Source organism: Drosophila gunungcola, assembly GCF_025200985.1.
Source record: "Drosophila gunungcola strain Sukarami chromosome X unlocalized genomic scaffold, Dgunungcola_SK_2 000039F, whole genome shotgun sequence".
Lineage (NCBI taxonomy): Eukaryota > Metazoa > Arthropoda > Insecta > Diptera > Drosophilidae > Drosophila > Drosophila gunungcola.
This window is the reverse complement of record NW_026453190.1, coordinates 242,507-257,718: the sequence shown is the minus strand read 5'-3', so window position 1 is coordinate 257,718 and position 15,212 is coordinate 242,507.

Genomic DNA, 15,212 nt, shown 5'->3' with positions numbered 1-15,212 from the left:
GGCAGCGACGTCGACTGAGGCAGCGGCAGAGGGCAGAAGACACAAAACAAAAAAAAAAACTGAAGAAAAAAGCGAAGCAAACGATTTAAGCCCCGCCCCATTTGATTGGCGAGCAAAAAGCAAAGCAGAAAAAAAGACGACGACGAACGTCAATGGACAGCACACATGTGAGTGTGTGTTTGTGTGCTGCCTCTGCCGACGTCGACGTCGCTGCTACCTGCGCAGCGACCGAGGAGCATCCAATATCTGTTGCTCTCACGAAAACTTGAAAACTCGACTTGATGTTATTATGAAACTGGCAAGAAAACATGTGTTAAATAATATTATATAAATATATATATATTAATAATAATTTAGATTATAAATATGTATGAAACACACAACAAATAAGTATAAGAAAAATTTTCTAAGCTAAAAAAATGTATTTTAGAGAAATAGAAAATACATGAAGTTAATCCTAAAATGTACATATATATATATTTTATACTTTAATTCGATTTTGTATTGATAATACAGGTAATACTTTTTAGGAGAAAATTAGCCACTATTTCGTTCGACTATTTGGATTTTATAAAGTAAATAAAATAAACACTCCTCCACATTTTAAAGCACACAAAAACTATAACTATATATGTAACTAAAAAGTTATCTTAACGGAAACACAAATTTTTGAAAGAATAAAATGAAGCGTAAAATATAGTTTAATATATACAGGTAACATTTGTGTGTCTATATTTTTTAACAAAAAAATTTTAAAAATTTTAAATGAAAGATTTTCATAGATATTCAAAGTAAACAATAAAATACAAAAAAAAAACAAAAGAATGGAAAAGAGAGAGGTAAGGTCTTATGAAAACTACTAAAAAAGGGAAAACCCTAAATAACAAAAAGATAAGCCTATATAAAAAAAATAAAATAAATAGAAAAATCAAGTAATATATAAAAACAAAAAATTAAAACTATTTTCAAATGATAATAAAACTAGTTTTGTTGACACAAAAAGCTACCAACTATTAAAAATATACACCTTTTAATAGTTAGTACAATAAATATATTTTTTTAAGTTAAACCATCAATATTAAGAGGTAATACTATTAGTAATAGTAAATAAAGGGAGGCAAAGATAGAAAGGGAGAGAGAAACAACAACACCGACAGCTCTCTCACACTCTCTCTCGCTCGCACCAAACGCCATTGAATGTCTCTTCTTTATGTTTCTTTTTATTTTTTTTCTACTTTTTTTTCGAACAGCTTTTTTTGGCTTTGATTTTTCTTCGGCTTTCAAGTTTACTTTTTGCTTTCTCCCTCGCACACGCTCCCGCTCTGGCCCCCTCTCACTCGCTCCTCCACTAAGACTTACTCACTCTCTCTCCCACTCACTTCCTCACTCATTTACTCACTCTCTTCCGATGCGCGCAAGCGCTCTCTCTTCCCTTGACTTTTGAGTGATATGTTGTTGCTTTACTTTTATTTGTTTTTATTTTATTTCTTTTTGCGTCGACTGCGCTGCCAACTGCGTCAAAGCGGTTGCATGAGTGCAAGCGGGTGAGCGATATGCAGGTGCCCATGCTCTCTCTCTCCCTCTCTCGCATTTATTGTTGTTGTCGCTGATTGAAATTATGATTTTTATTATTAGTTGTGCGTGTGTGTGTGTTGGCCTAACTGTTAAAGTGTCATATTAGCGTTGTTTTTGGTTGGCTGATTCGACATGTGCGTGTGTGTGTGTGTGCGTGTGTGTGCGTGTGAGCGCCACAAATTGATTTGATTTGTTTTGACTTTTTTTCGGGTTTCTTGGGCAACAAATGAATCAAGTCATTTTTTGAACAGCGTTGCATTGTTTTGTTTATGACTTCAGCTCACAAGTTTTTAACCTTTATTTTTATAAAAAATATTTAAGTTTTTAGGGCCACAATTAAAGTGATTAATTTTTATACATTGTATTGCTTTCGCTGTGGCACCGAATCGATTTGATTTTTTCAATTGATTCGGTTTTAGCTTAAGTATTGTTTTGTTGCCAAATAGGGCTTTTTATATTTGATAAATTTACTAAATATTTTTACAACTGTCCTGGCTTTCTATATTATATTACAAGCCATTTTTCGCTGTCATTTTGTTAGAATACATTTTTGCTTCCATTCTTTTGGGTTTTGCTGCTAGTCAAATTTCACACACATTTCTATAATTATTTAAGGGCCTGCGAAACACTTTCACTCGCAAACACACACTTCAAACACCCATACACACGCCCATTTAATGCGTTAATTACTGTTAATTAGACGTAAACATGAAAAATCGCACAAAAAAAAAAAGTCCAAAAAAATGTTGCTTTCCCTTTCTCAGCCAAACAATTAAAAAAAAAGAAAACAAAAACAAAAACAGCAACAAGAACCACACTGCAGATTGACAGCAATTACAGGAGTAGCTCTGCCGGCGTCAGCAGCGCCGCAGGACATCGGTTGCCCTTTGACCTTTTTGCCAAAAAGAAAGAATAGAATGCCAAATTGCATAACACACATACATATACAGAGCGAGAAAAAAAAACAAGTTCAAAAGTAGTTGAAAAATGTATTTAAATTATATTGAACATGCTTGAACCGGGAAATAATGGTCTAACTTAGTAATAAACACAATGAATAAGGCGCATAATTTATTGTAAGCTACGTTTCCTAGTTTTGTTTTCAAATATTTGATTTGATTATTTTTTATATACAAAATTTAAGGATATACACTTGTTACTTGAAATTGTATATCATATGTGGGCATTGCTAAAAGAAATAATATTGGAGTTTTCTAATTTAGTTCAAACTAATTGGCAAATGCGGCGAAGAAAGTGCTTGTTACTTTGAATCAAAAACTAGAAATAGAATTTCTTTTTAAGTGCCGAGTTCGAGTCATCCCTTCTCTTAACCTCAAAGTTTTTCGGTATATTCTATAAACAAGTTGGTATAAACTAAAGATATTAATATAAATAATAGGTACTATTTATACACTAAATTACAAGTTAAAAATCAAATCAATTCTTACATTTTGGAATCCTTTCTTTTTCGAATTTGTAAGCCCTAGTAAAAGATAGAGCAACAGTTGAAAGAACTGGACCTTTGCTCTTTCTGCCGTGTATTTTGCATTGTTTCGCAATAAATGCGCGATAATTGCACACATGAGGTGAAAGGAGAAAGGGAAAGGTAACGGGAACGGGAAAGGGAAAGAGAAAGGGATTGAGGGGGTGGCGAGTACGCAAAGGTGTTGCAATTGCAAGGGGTTGAAAGCGGTCGAAAGAGGGGTGAACCTGAGTAGAAATGGGTTGGGAAAATGGGAAAAGGGGAAAGCGGGAAAAGGGGAAAACGGGAAAGGGGGTGCGGAGTTAACGCCAAGACGGGGGTAATAACAGTGCGTGCCATTGTTGCTTCTGCAATGTTGGTGGTTTCGACAACAACAGTAGCAACAAAAAAAGCAAATGCTGCTGCAAAACAAAAAAAAAAAAAAAATACACCAAATTTAGCAATGCGAATTTCCACCAGAAAGGATGGGAGGGTGGGTAATTTTCCCCGAAGGGGGTAAAAAGGAGCAACAGGCGGCAATTGTTGCGCCGCCGTAATTGCGTAATAGATAAATGATTCGCGAAATGTTTACACGGCCGCAGGCCAAAACGATGGAGTGAAATTAAATGCAGCAGTTAATGGGGGACGTTTGTGTTTCGGTAGGGGAGTTCATATTAATCAGGCACTCTTGAATCAAACTCTTTGCATTCGGGTTATTTATTTTGAAGAAAAATCAACTAAAAGCAATACAAACTTGCATTCCGAAAGGGGATTTCATATTTATTACACAATCTTAAAATAAATCGTTTGCATTTAAGGGTACAATGGTTTTCATTTCTATCATGCTTGGTTTTAAATTTTAATATATTTTTGACTTAAAATGTTCAAAGAAAATGTATAGAATCGTGGCAAAATATGGCTTTAACTGAGACTATAGAACTTTAACACTTTTATGCAAAACAAATACGATAAAGATTTTAACAAATGAATTATAAAATAACCAAAAATATAACAAAGATATGCAACTTAAAATAAGCATACAAAAATATTTCTTTGTTTTTTTTTGTTAACTACTCAATACCTTATTAAATACATTTTTATATTAAACTAACCACAAGTGCTATGTGCAAGATATTTGCTTGATATTTTATTTTTTGGCTTATTTTTGGTTGTCTGGACAGCAATCGTTTCCGAAGCCATTCAACCAAGTTTACCACTTTATCCAATTTACCCCCTTGCTATTGATATTTCACACAATGAGAATTGCGTCTCGAAAAGTTAGCCATTACCGGGCAATCGCTACATGTTGCGAAGCCACCAATTTTTCTTTTTTTTTTTTTTTGGTATCCAGCTGCTTTTGAAATTCCCTCGTCCTTCGTCCTGCCAGCCGACAATTAAACACCTTTGCTCATTACTCGCCTCACTTGGACTCACCTCGCAGTTCGATTCAAGGGTTTGTCCGCTTTTTGAAAATATAGGCAAAAAAAGAAAAACAAAACAAAACAAAATATAGCGAAAGGGTGCTGGGTGCTGGGTATATTGTATATTTTTATACATACATATACATACATACATACATCTCGATTCGGCTCGTGCTAATTTGCATATTGCAGGCGCAGTTCGGAGCTCCTTTTAAACCATCCCACTTCCAGTTCCACTTCCACTTCCTAGGCAGCAATTTTTCTTGTCCTTTGTTGCCGGCGCTTTCTTCGGTTCGGTTTCTTCGGTTTCTTCGGCTTAAATTATTATAATCAAGCGGGGGGTGGGGGGCGGGGTGGCGAGTCTAGGGTGTCAGGGTGCCGAGATGTCGGGATGTCGGGATGTCGGGATGCCAGCTGCCTCAAGTTTCGATTGCCGTGAAAATCGGCAACGCTGCCCTCGATCGAGACGATCACGCGGCTGCACTGCATAAAAAATCCTCTTCACATTGGACATTCCAGGCAAGTAGATTATCAGATTATCAAAAATATGGACTCAATTCTGATTATAAGATTTTAACCCAAGTTGCAGAGTTAATTAAGGCAATACTTATAATTAAAATAAATATGGAAGCTCAAATGCTAATAATGATGCTTCATCAAACTGAGAACGGTAAGGTAACAAGTTCGATTCACACGTATCAAATACTTCTTAGTGTGAGAAAAAAATTAATAAAATTTATAAACTGTGGTCCAAGTTCAATTGACAGCAAAACAAAAAATTGAATTTAAGTGACAATACCAACAATTTAACTAAATAGTCTGAAATTTCAGCGGTTGACTAAACTAACACTTTTGAAAACAAATTTTTTCAAAAAAAGGCAGCTTGAATGTTTTCTACTTTAACAAAAGGGCCACCGAAAAAGTATTTCTATTTCTTGATTTTTTATTTATTTTATTTAAGTGTAGCTGGTTGGATTGGATTCGCATTACGCTTTGGTAAACATCCTTCAACGCCTGGGTAAGCGCCTCTTTAATTGGAATTAGAATCCGACAGATGCATTTCAGTCGCACACTAAATTTCCGTAGCATCTTTTTCGAGCTTTTCGTTCTAATTACGTCCAATGGACACCGATACCTGGATTTGTGAATTGCGGATTGCGGATTGCGGATTGCTGGGGTATTGGATAACTAGCCAGACAAAAGACAAAAGCCCCAGATGCAGATACAGCTAAAGATACAGATACAGCCAGAGAAGCGATAGATGCATAGCGCATAGAACCGACGTCAGCGATCTCGGATTTCGTTAGCATTTGATCGTGTTTTGGATTTGTTTTGAATTTGTTTTGGATTTGTTGTGAATCTGTTTTTGAATTGTGTTTCGGAATTGTGTTGAAAGAGCAGCGGCAAAGCGTGATCTTATGGCCACAATGGCCGCCAGTCGCCAATCTCCTGCATTTGCATTTCAATTAAACCGAGACGCCTCGTGCCCCGTTGCGATTTGCATGGAAAACGCATAGGTCATCATCAGCATTTCGAAGCAGATTTATGACTCTTGCATATGCCACCGGCTGGAAACATTAAAATATCTACATATTTAATATGTAGAATTGCCAATCGCAGATACACATAACGCACTTATAGATAGCGGCGATTCCTGCGGGAACATCAACTGCACAAATGTTTGATTTTTCCAACCCACTTCTGACCTTTCTCTAATGAGTGTGCACAACAACAGTCGCAACCCCCCTGAAACTTATCTCCGGAACAGTGGTTTCAAGTAAGTGTTTTTTTTAGAAGTAGCAGTTTGTTTTCTAATGTAATTTATTTTTCTATAAAACTATTTAGGTTAAATAAATAGTTTATCAATTTCCTTTTAGATTTTAAAGTGATATACGACTTTTGACACACAAGCATTAGAAAGTGTTTCTGGAAAATAAAAAAAATTTCAGAGTTCAATGAGTCAGTGTACTCTAAATCGAACTTGGAACTTTTAGTGCTACATAGAAATGCGCCTGAAATTTTTGACTGTTATTTATTATCAATATTATTTTGTCTAATTTATGATCAAGCACAACGGCAATTTACGGTAACATTTCTTTTATACTTTTTCCACCCTTTTTGTAATATCCACACCACTGTGCTGATGAAAAGTATCTATGTCCTGCCAGCGCTTTAAATATGCAAATTTCCGAATTTCGAGCTGTGAATCGCATACCTTTTTTTTTTTTTCTTCTCCCGGCAAGCTGTTAGCTTTTAGAAGGCCACCGTAATTTCTTGCGAGACCATTTTCTTCCCACAGGGGAGAAATCTTTATTGGAAAATAACCAACTAGGCTGCACTCTTATATAGTATCTGTACTATATAATTTAGTTCGAGTGGGGGGCGTGGCGCCGGTGGCGGAGTAAACTGTGTCGTTTGCTACGCATTGACACGCTCAGTGCGCCAAAAAAAATAGAAAAAAAAAATAGAAGAAAGATACAAACGTATCTAATAGATACATGTGAAAATCATGCATTTGACAGCGCTGGGAAAGCCAATGAATTGTACTATTGGATGGACTTTGTGTGTGCATCCATGAGATACAAAACCTCTAAGCGACGAACTGCACGGAAACGTGTTATGACAATGGAGCCATCAGACAAACGGACTTTCGGCGGCAATCTCGGGGTTTCGGGGTTTCGGGGTTCACGGGTTTACGGGCTTACGGGGGTCGACTCTTCAGATTACTGGGCCTACGGAAAACCCCGAGAAGAAGAAGAAGAGGGAGAAGCAGAAGAGGGAGAAGGAGCAGAAGAAGAAGGGGAGCGATTCGAGTTCTGGTCTATTAAGCAATGCTGAGACCTGAGTCGCGTATCTTAAAGATACAAGTTAACTAATAATTAGCTTTGCCAGCAGCCACAATTGCAGACAGCGACTTACGAAATTTGTGGGAATATTTTCCTGTTCGATTGTTCAGTTTATATGGCTAACCATACAGTGGGTTTCAAGGGGTTAAGATACATATTTATGGGATTTCCCAAAATTAACTATTAAACCGTGTTGATATACAAATATTATGTGTGTTTAAAAAACTTAAAAAATTGTAAAAATATTATAATTATTTATAATTTATATATGTAAATATAACAACATTAACTTTAAAATGTTACCCTTTTTAAATAATAGGAAATGGAAATTAATTTAAACGTTATTTCTTTGCTGTTTTTTTTTTTAGACCTACATTCTTGGCGCGCACTGTGGTTGGCGTGTGAGTAAATAAGTAAACTCCTCGACTTATTGTTTTCATCTTTCGTTTTTCGTTTATGGCTTGCTTTGTACTTTGAGTTTGACTTTTATGGCCAACTTGTGATTATTTTCTGTTTTGTGTTGAATTATTTTTCTGTAATTTTTGTTTTTTTTTTCTGGTTTTCTCGTTCGACTTTTGGCCCTCTCAGCGTTTGGCAATCCAAGTGTTCGGATGCAATTTTCGGCTGGCATATAATGGACAACAATTTTATTGACATTATTTTAATTAGCAGTTTCAGTTCAAGTTTTGTGTGTGTGTGTGTGTGTCTGTGTGAGTGTGTGTTTTTTTGCGTTGGCTTGCGTTTGGTTTGAGTTTGCCATTGTTTTGCATCTCGTTTGTGGTCGAAGTCACTAATTGAGGTTAATGGGGCTTCTTGAAATTGTTTCAGCTTCCAAAAAAAAAAAAAAAATAAATAAAATAAGCGACAGAGATTTTTCCCTTTGCCCACCTTGATTGTCAGCTTCAAACTATTAATTGGCCGTTCAGACTTTGATACGTTCGCACATTCGTGTTTTTGTTTCATTTTCATTTTGGGTATCAGCTTTAGTTTTGGCCCCAGCTTCTGCTAATTCCCATTTACGGCTTGTATAATAATTCAGATTTGATTGTTCGGTTTCCATCACTCTAAAGTGCCACTCGCCGGTCGATTGTACTCAACTCGCCGTCTGAAGTGGGCTGAGATCTTTATTTCTTGTTGCCAGGGCAGATGGCAGGTGGATTATTAATTTTTAAGTGCCAAAATTGCCGGAGAATTGCAGGCAGACGTGTGGGGAATTTTTAATTGTTAGTTTTAAGCTAGATTTGAAGATATTGAGCGATTTTTAATGAAAATACTAACATTGACGAAGCATTGTCGTTATTATGTAGTAATTTCATTAGATTTACTGCATTTGCTTAGTTTTTATTCGAGGTTTTTATGTACATTTGAATTGTTGATTTTAAACTTAATCTAAATTATGGAAGTTAAATAAAAAATATGTGGAAATACTTGACTCTTTGCTCCAAAATTGGAAGCGAAAAAAAAAAAACAAAAAACTTAACGCTTATTATATTTATATTTTTTTTTGAGATGTTGTAATAATATAAACATAAATCAAAATGCATACATCCAAAAATGTTCCTAAAAAACATCTTCCTTGTCCCGAAATTCCCACGAAACTTTTGCCAAGAAATACAATAAAATATAGAGGATAAAAAACGGAGAGAAGAAATCATTAAAAAACTATTTGCAAGCGTCTGGAGCAAAAGCATTTGATTTCACACAGGACTCCCCGAGTCCTTTTTGGGCATCATTAATTTGCATTAATTCCGAATCAAGGAATGCGAGTCCTTTTGAATCGAATTACACGAATTGAGCATATGTGTGACAGGCGGCTGGGAAAAGGATCCAAGGAGAAAGCGGAAAAAAGCGGAGAAAGCGGTGAAAGTGGAGAGAGAAGAGAGAGAGCGGAGAGAGCACGTCCTGCCTAATGACATTTTTGAGGTTGACAGCAGTCGAAAAGGGTTTTCCACCGTCTGCAGATGCGCAGCGCATATGACATTTGTTTATTTGCATCATTTACCTTCCACTTCAGACTGTGTGTAGCCCCCCCCCCCCTCTTGATTTTTCTCGGGGTTTCACTGAGTTTTCCACCGAGTTTTCTCCACTTTTCCGCCGCTAAGTAGGCTATGGCGCAAGTAAAGGATTATTAATGATGCCGCTGACAAGTGAAGCGAAGAGAAAACCGCAACTGCCTCTCGTATGTGATTTATTGGCATTTTCTGGCATTTTCTGTCATTTTCTAGCATTTAGCAAAAAGTCTTTCTCTCTGTGCCCTATTTTCCGGCAATCGGGGGGAATTCAGGAATCTGGCAATCTAGGAATCTAGGAATCCCGGCGACATTACCATAAGAAACCGACGTCATCTCGTTGGTCTATTGATTAATGACCCCGAGCACAACAAGTGCGTGAGCCAATCAATGGGCTCCCTCGGAGTGCCCAACTTAAATATTTATCTGTGGGAATTCCAGCGCACAATGCTTTTCCATAAGGACTATCTACGGCTCCAAATTTGCATAACCATTCAGGAGGTGAGGTTGGTGAGTTCGGTGAGTCCGTGGGAAGCGGCATGTCCTTGAGCGCCTCTCCTCGACTCGAACACACGGCAAAACCAGCAATGTGTATCACATTATGCCAGGACAGGCGGGCAATTCCATTCCATTCTCCACAGCGAATTTAGAGCGGCATTATCGGGGAGGGAGGGAGAAATGGTGGGAGAAAGTGCACTAGATGCACGCATCGATATGCGAAACAGGGCAACAAGTGCGTGCCGAGTTGCTACGATGGAGGGTTGCATCCAAGAAATACCCTCTATGTGAATGTGTTCCCCATCTTAAGAACTCAAAAGATTGAAGAAGACTTAATAAAAATAAAAAAATAAAGGTATTTTGTTATCAAGGGATATTATTAGGTTTTCTTCATTTTTTGTTTATTTTTAATTTGTAAACATTCATTAAATGTTATAGGTTTTTTAGTATTTATATTAAACTTCTTAATACGAATTTCTTTGACAAAAAATAACTTAAAGTTTTTGTTTTTTTTTTTAATTTTTATAATAGGCACTTGTAATCAAATGGTCTAAATACGTTAAAATTACTTTTTTCGGATAAATTAATCTATGTATTTGTATGAACATTTGTTTGTTCTAGCTTATAATAAACAAAATCCCTCTAAAATATTTTTGTTGTTACAAAACTCCCCTAAAAATCACCTGAATTTAGTCAAACCCAATGATACCCTAGCATAAATCCAAAAAAAAAAGGGGGAAAAAGGGAAGCCTGGGCGAAAAACAAACAACGACAGTGGCAACATGCTCATTATTAACTACTAAATAACATTGGCCAAATGGGGGCGGCCGGAATGGGCTGCCAAGGGGGGGGCGTGGCAGCAGAAGGGCACGGCAGTTGAGATGCGGCATATGTAAACTTGCCTTTTTGCCCATTTGTATCTCATAGATACGCAGGCACATGGTTCGCCATTCGCCATTCGCCGTTTGCCGTTTGCCGTTCGCATAACGGTGCATTTTGCTATGCGGCCCGCGAAAACTTTGCAACAACAATAGCAACAACAACAACAACAACAACAACATAACCAACAGCAACATGCAACACACACAGCAGCAACATCGAAAAACACACCAACAGCAACAACAGCCACAAACGACGACCTTTTCAAGCCTTAGCGTCTGGTTTTTATCAGTGGCTGGTAAATCTGCAATGCCCCCCACACAGTAGCACCCCCCTTAGCCCACCACTGGCCCGCGCACACCCCCCCCCCCCCCCCCCCCTGTTGGCCCCCTTAACCCTACCGCCCTCGTAGATGCATTGCACTTGCCGTTGGAAATTAATTTTCGTGCAACAGTCGGAGTTGTCTAGAACAATAGACAAACAGTTGAGACCACAGAAGCTTACGTGAGCCCTGGTATCCGTAGTACCCCCTTTTTGGGCTTATAATAGGGGGTACTATACCATACCCCCCCCTCCCCACCTTATCCCACTCACACACACACACACACACACGTAGATCAACTCAATAAAAGCTGCTGAATTACTGAAAAAATTCACACACGTTCGCTCGGTTGGCTGTTCATCAAGAGTTCTCCATCGACAGATGATCTTGAGCCCAGATTGGTTATGGATGCATCTAGAGCAGGCATAAAAAAAAACGTAGCTTTGAAGTAGGATCTCGAAATACAAGGCATTCCACATCGGACACATAAAGATGAAAGCGCAGATAAAGTGGGAATAACCAAAGATATCATCATGAAAATAGGGTGAGATCCAGCTAGTTATAGGATGTATTAATATCCAATGTAAGTGCCACAGATGTCGTTAAACAAATACCTTGATATCATGTTGAGTAGTTATTATGAACTCAATATGTAGACCCACAATGGGTAACTTAAATGAACTGGAAACATTTTAGCTACAACATTCTGTTTGACATAAACAATGTTTAAATAGTTGTTAATAATAGAACTAGCACTTTCTTAATCATAATAGAAAAAATGTTTGACAGATTTTATACATTTTATTAATCGCTCCTCACAAAGTCAATGCCATAAAATCAATTCTAGATTTAATCTATCATATAAAAGTCAGCCGAAATAAACGCGATTAGCTGCCGAAAACGGCACAATCGCAGCGGGATCTATTGTTTGGCACTTGGGATCTCACATATCACTTTGCCAACAATGCCCGAAAAAGCCAGTAAACGATGCCAAGTTGATCTCATTACATGATACATCGCCTTTTTCGGGCTTCGGGGAAAAGGGTTAGGCACTTTCACCCTTTCGCCAAAATGTTTAGCACTGTTTTGCCAACTTTCCATTCTCCGGGCTGGCAAATTTTCGCACAAAAAGGATTTGGGTTTGGGTATGGGTTTGGGTTTGGGCTTGGGTTCGATAATGGTTTTTGGACTCGTATCAATTACCACAAAATGCCACTCGAAATTGTCACAAATCGCACAATGCGAACAATCGATTTGATTTTGGCAAATTTGCCAAATTGCAAAGTCCTTCAAAGGCAGAGAGATATATATATATATACATTGGTTGGATTTCAACCCCCGAAGATGCGGCAGTTGTTCCGCCTGATTTGCATAATCATAGTCTTAAGGGAAGTGGAGGTAAGGGTTGATCTGAATCGCGAGTCTCGAATCTCGACGATCCTTTTACTTTTCCCTTGCCGTCGCCGTCGTCGTCTTGATTCCGATTTCAATACACTTCCGATGCAGATCATTTGCATATCAATGCCAGCGGATATTATTTATTTCCATTATTTTGTGTATTTCTTATTTCGGATTTCGCCAGTCTCCTTTTCCTCTAATGGGTGCAGATGTCTGCCCGATCGATGCCTTTGGCCAGCGCGATTTTCTCATAATTATAAATGCAGGCCCATTTCAGAGTCGGTGTCGATATATTTTAGACTTTAGCTCTGCCGATGGATAGGAAAATGTATGATATATGCTGTTCGCTTCATTTACATAACCAAAAATTCCTATTGATTGATCCCTGCTTCCTTCCTTTCTCCCCGGAATTTTGGAGTTGGAGTTTCGTCAGTTTGTTTCATATGTAAATGCCAGACAGCAGCTGAATTTCGTCCGCATAAAGGTGGAAAAAGGTAGCCGAAGCATCAATGCCACTTGATGGTCACACAACGAGATAAAAAATGTGTGAAATTTCAGGTTCCTATCATTGCATAATTTATATTTGCATCACTGTGTCTTTTAGTTGTGGAAATGTTTGTGCTACAGGAGGTTTTATAACGTTGCAAGCTTTAAGTCAATTTGTTTCATAACTTGACACAAATATTTCATAGCGATGTTTGTAATACAATTTTTAATAACCTAGATACCCAAACCACTACCAAACTTCACTTATACAGTTGAAAAACTTATTTTTACCAATTTTTGGCGAAAATTGACCAAAAATACATTCAACAAATTTTGTGTTTTTTATGCCAAAAGATGAGTTGATTAAAAACTTGGGAAATAATTGTAATGTAACGTTCATTTCGACATAATATTTTTGAATCAATTGGCACTCACAGATAAACAATTACATTAAAAAAGAACAAATTTAATTTTACGGTATGCACTAAGGATTGCTAGTTAAGTTCCTCAGTTGCACAAAATAGTTCATTTTATATTCAGATTTCAATGTGAGATACTCGTAAATGAAATAAAACTATGATTTGCCCACTTATGATGTATGTTGTAGATGGTCGTTTTAAATGTATAAATAATTCAAAATTGAATAATTAACAATTGGTAGTGTGGCAACAAAATAAATCGTCAGCTGACAGTTACGTTTTAATTGTGGTAATGCATTACCAATTATATGATAACTTTAACTCCAGCTCCCCTTTCGATTTCAGCATAATTATCGTATATCCACAGCGTAGTTAACAACTCCCTAAAGTTGCGGCAAGTTTTGTATATTTTTGTGTAATTTTGTTGTTGTTGGAACTAAAAGAAAAACCCGCCACCGGGGAACAAACCCATTTGGGCCGCCACACTTGACCACTCACACGAATTTATAAAGTCGGATATACGAATATATGTGTATATATTCGTAGCATACATAACGAACCTTACACACCTATGTATGCCTATATAAAATGCTAATTTATGGCCAAAACCGATCTATTAACTTGAATGTCAAAATAAATGCGACCGAGCAGAGCAACCCCCACAAATAAAAGTCGTGGCAAACAGAGTGGAAACCCAGGGGTCAGTCGAAAGTCCAGCCCGGGGACTCGATATGCCACCATTGGGTGTCATTTGATTAGCATAATGCAACTATAAATGTGCCATAGCTTACTTTTTACCAATACCGCGACCTTTTATCGCGTCTATAGCATATACTTATATATATATATGTGCGCCTCTTGATATATACATTTAGTTGTGTTAATGTTGACGTTTGGCTATTTGCCCGCTGGCCAGGTGGAAAAATGGTAAAATGGTAAAATGGAAATTCGAAATGGGCGAAAATGGCCGCTCGAATGGAGAGGAATAGGTGTAATTTGAATATTTATTACATTATTACTGGTTCAACATATGCCATCGGGGAGGATTTTCATTACGTGACACAATACCGTCTAGTTTTTGAAGGCTCCCCATACCACTCTGAATAAGTTCTTAATACTATGTAGAGAAAACAATTCATATAGGTGGAATTTATCATTGTACTTGTCCATTAGGAAACTAAAAATACCCTCTTCTTTTTACTTTTGGCTTAGATAACTAAAGCAGTTTTAGCAACTTCTTTTATTAAAATGTTAAAATATAAAGTTATACTTTGCTATCTATTTATCAAAACAACCTATCTATCAGGCTTCTAATACTTATTATCATTCATTGTACGGAAAAAAATAGATATAGGATGCATTTATCTTCCTATTCGCTTATAAGAAAGCTAAATAATGTTCCAAAGTTTGACTTTAAAAAACTATTTGCGAGGAAAACCCCAAAACGAGTTATATACATCATCCTGAACTTATCATTAAAAATTTATTATTCCTAAGTAAAGAAAAAACTGGTATTGGATAGTTTCATCCTTCTATTTGCTACCTGAACTATAATAATAAATTATTATAATACACCTTTTCCAGTTTATCAGTTTAGGTTTGAATTACGAAAGCAGATCTAGCTGAAAAACTATATGCGTGGGTATTATGTCCATAAAATTTATATGTAGTAGAGCTGTAGTCTTTTATCTGTATGCTAGAGAACCCTGCCAATCCCCCTCCCTCCCCGCATACACTGAAATTAAGGGCAAAAGTTGAGAGTCGAGTGGCTTGTTCTTGACTTCACCGGGATCCTCCTTATCTGTCATCTGGCTTCCATCATCAGCTTATTTGCTTCTTCTAGCTCAAAATTTATTGTTCACTCCGCGTACGTGATCACCCATAAAGGTGTAATAAT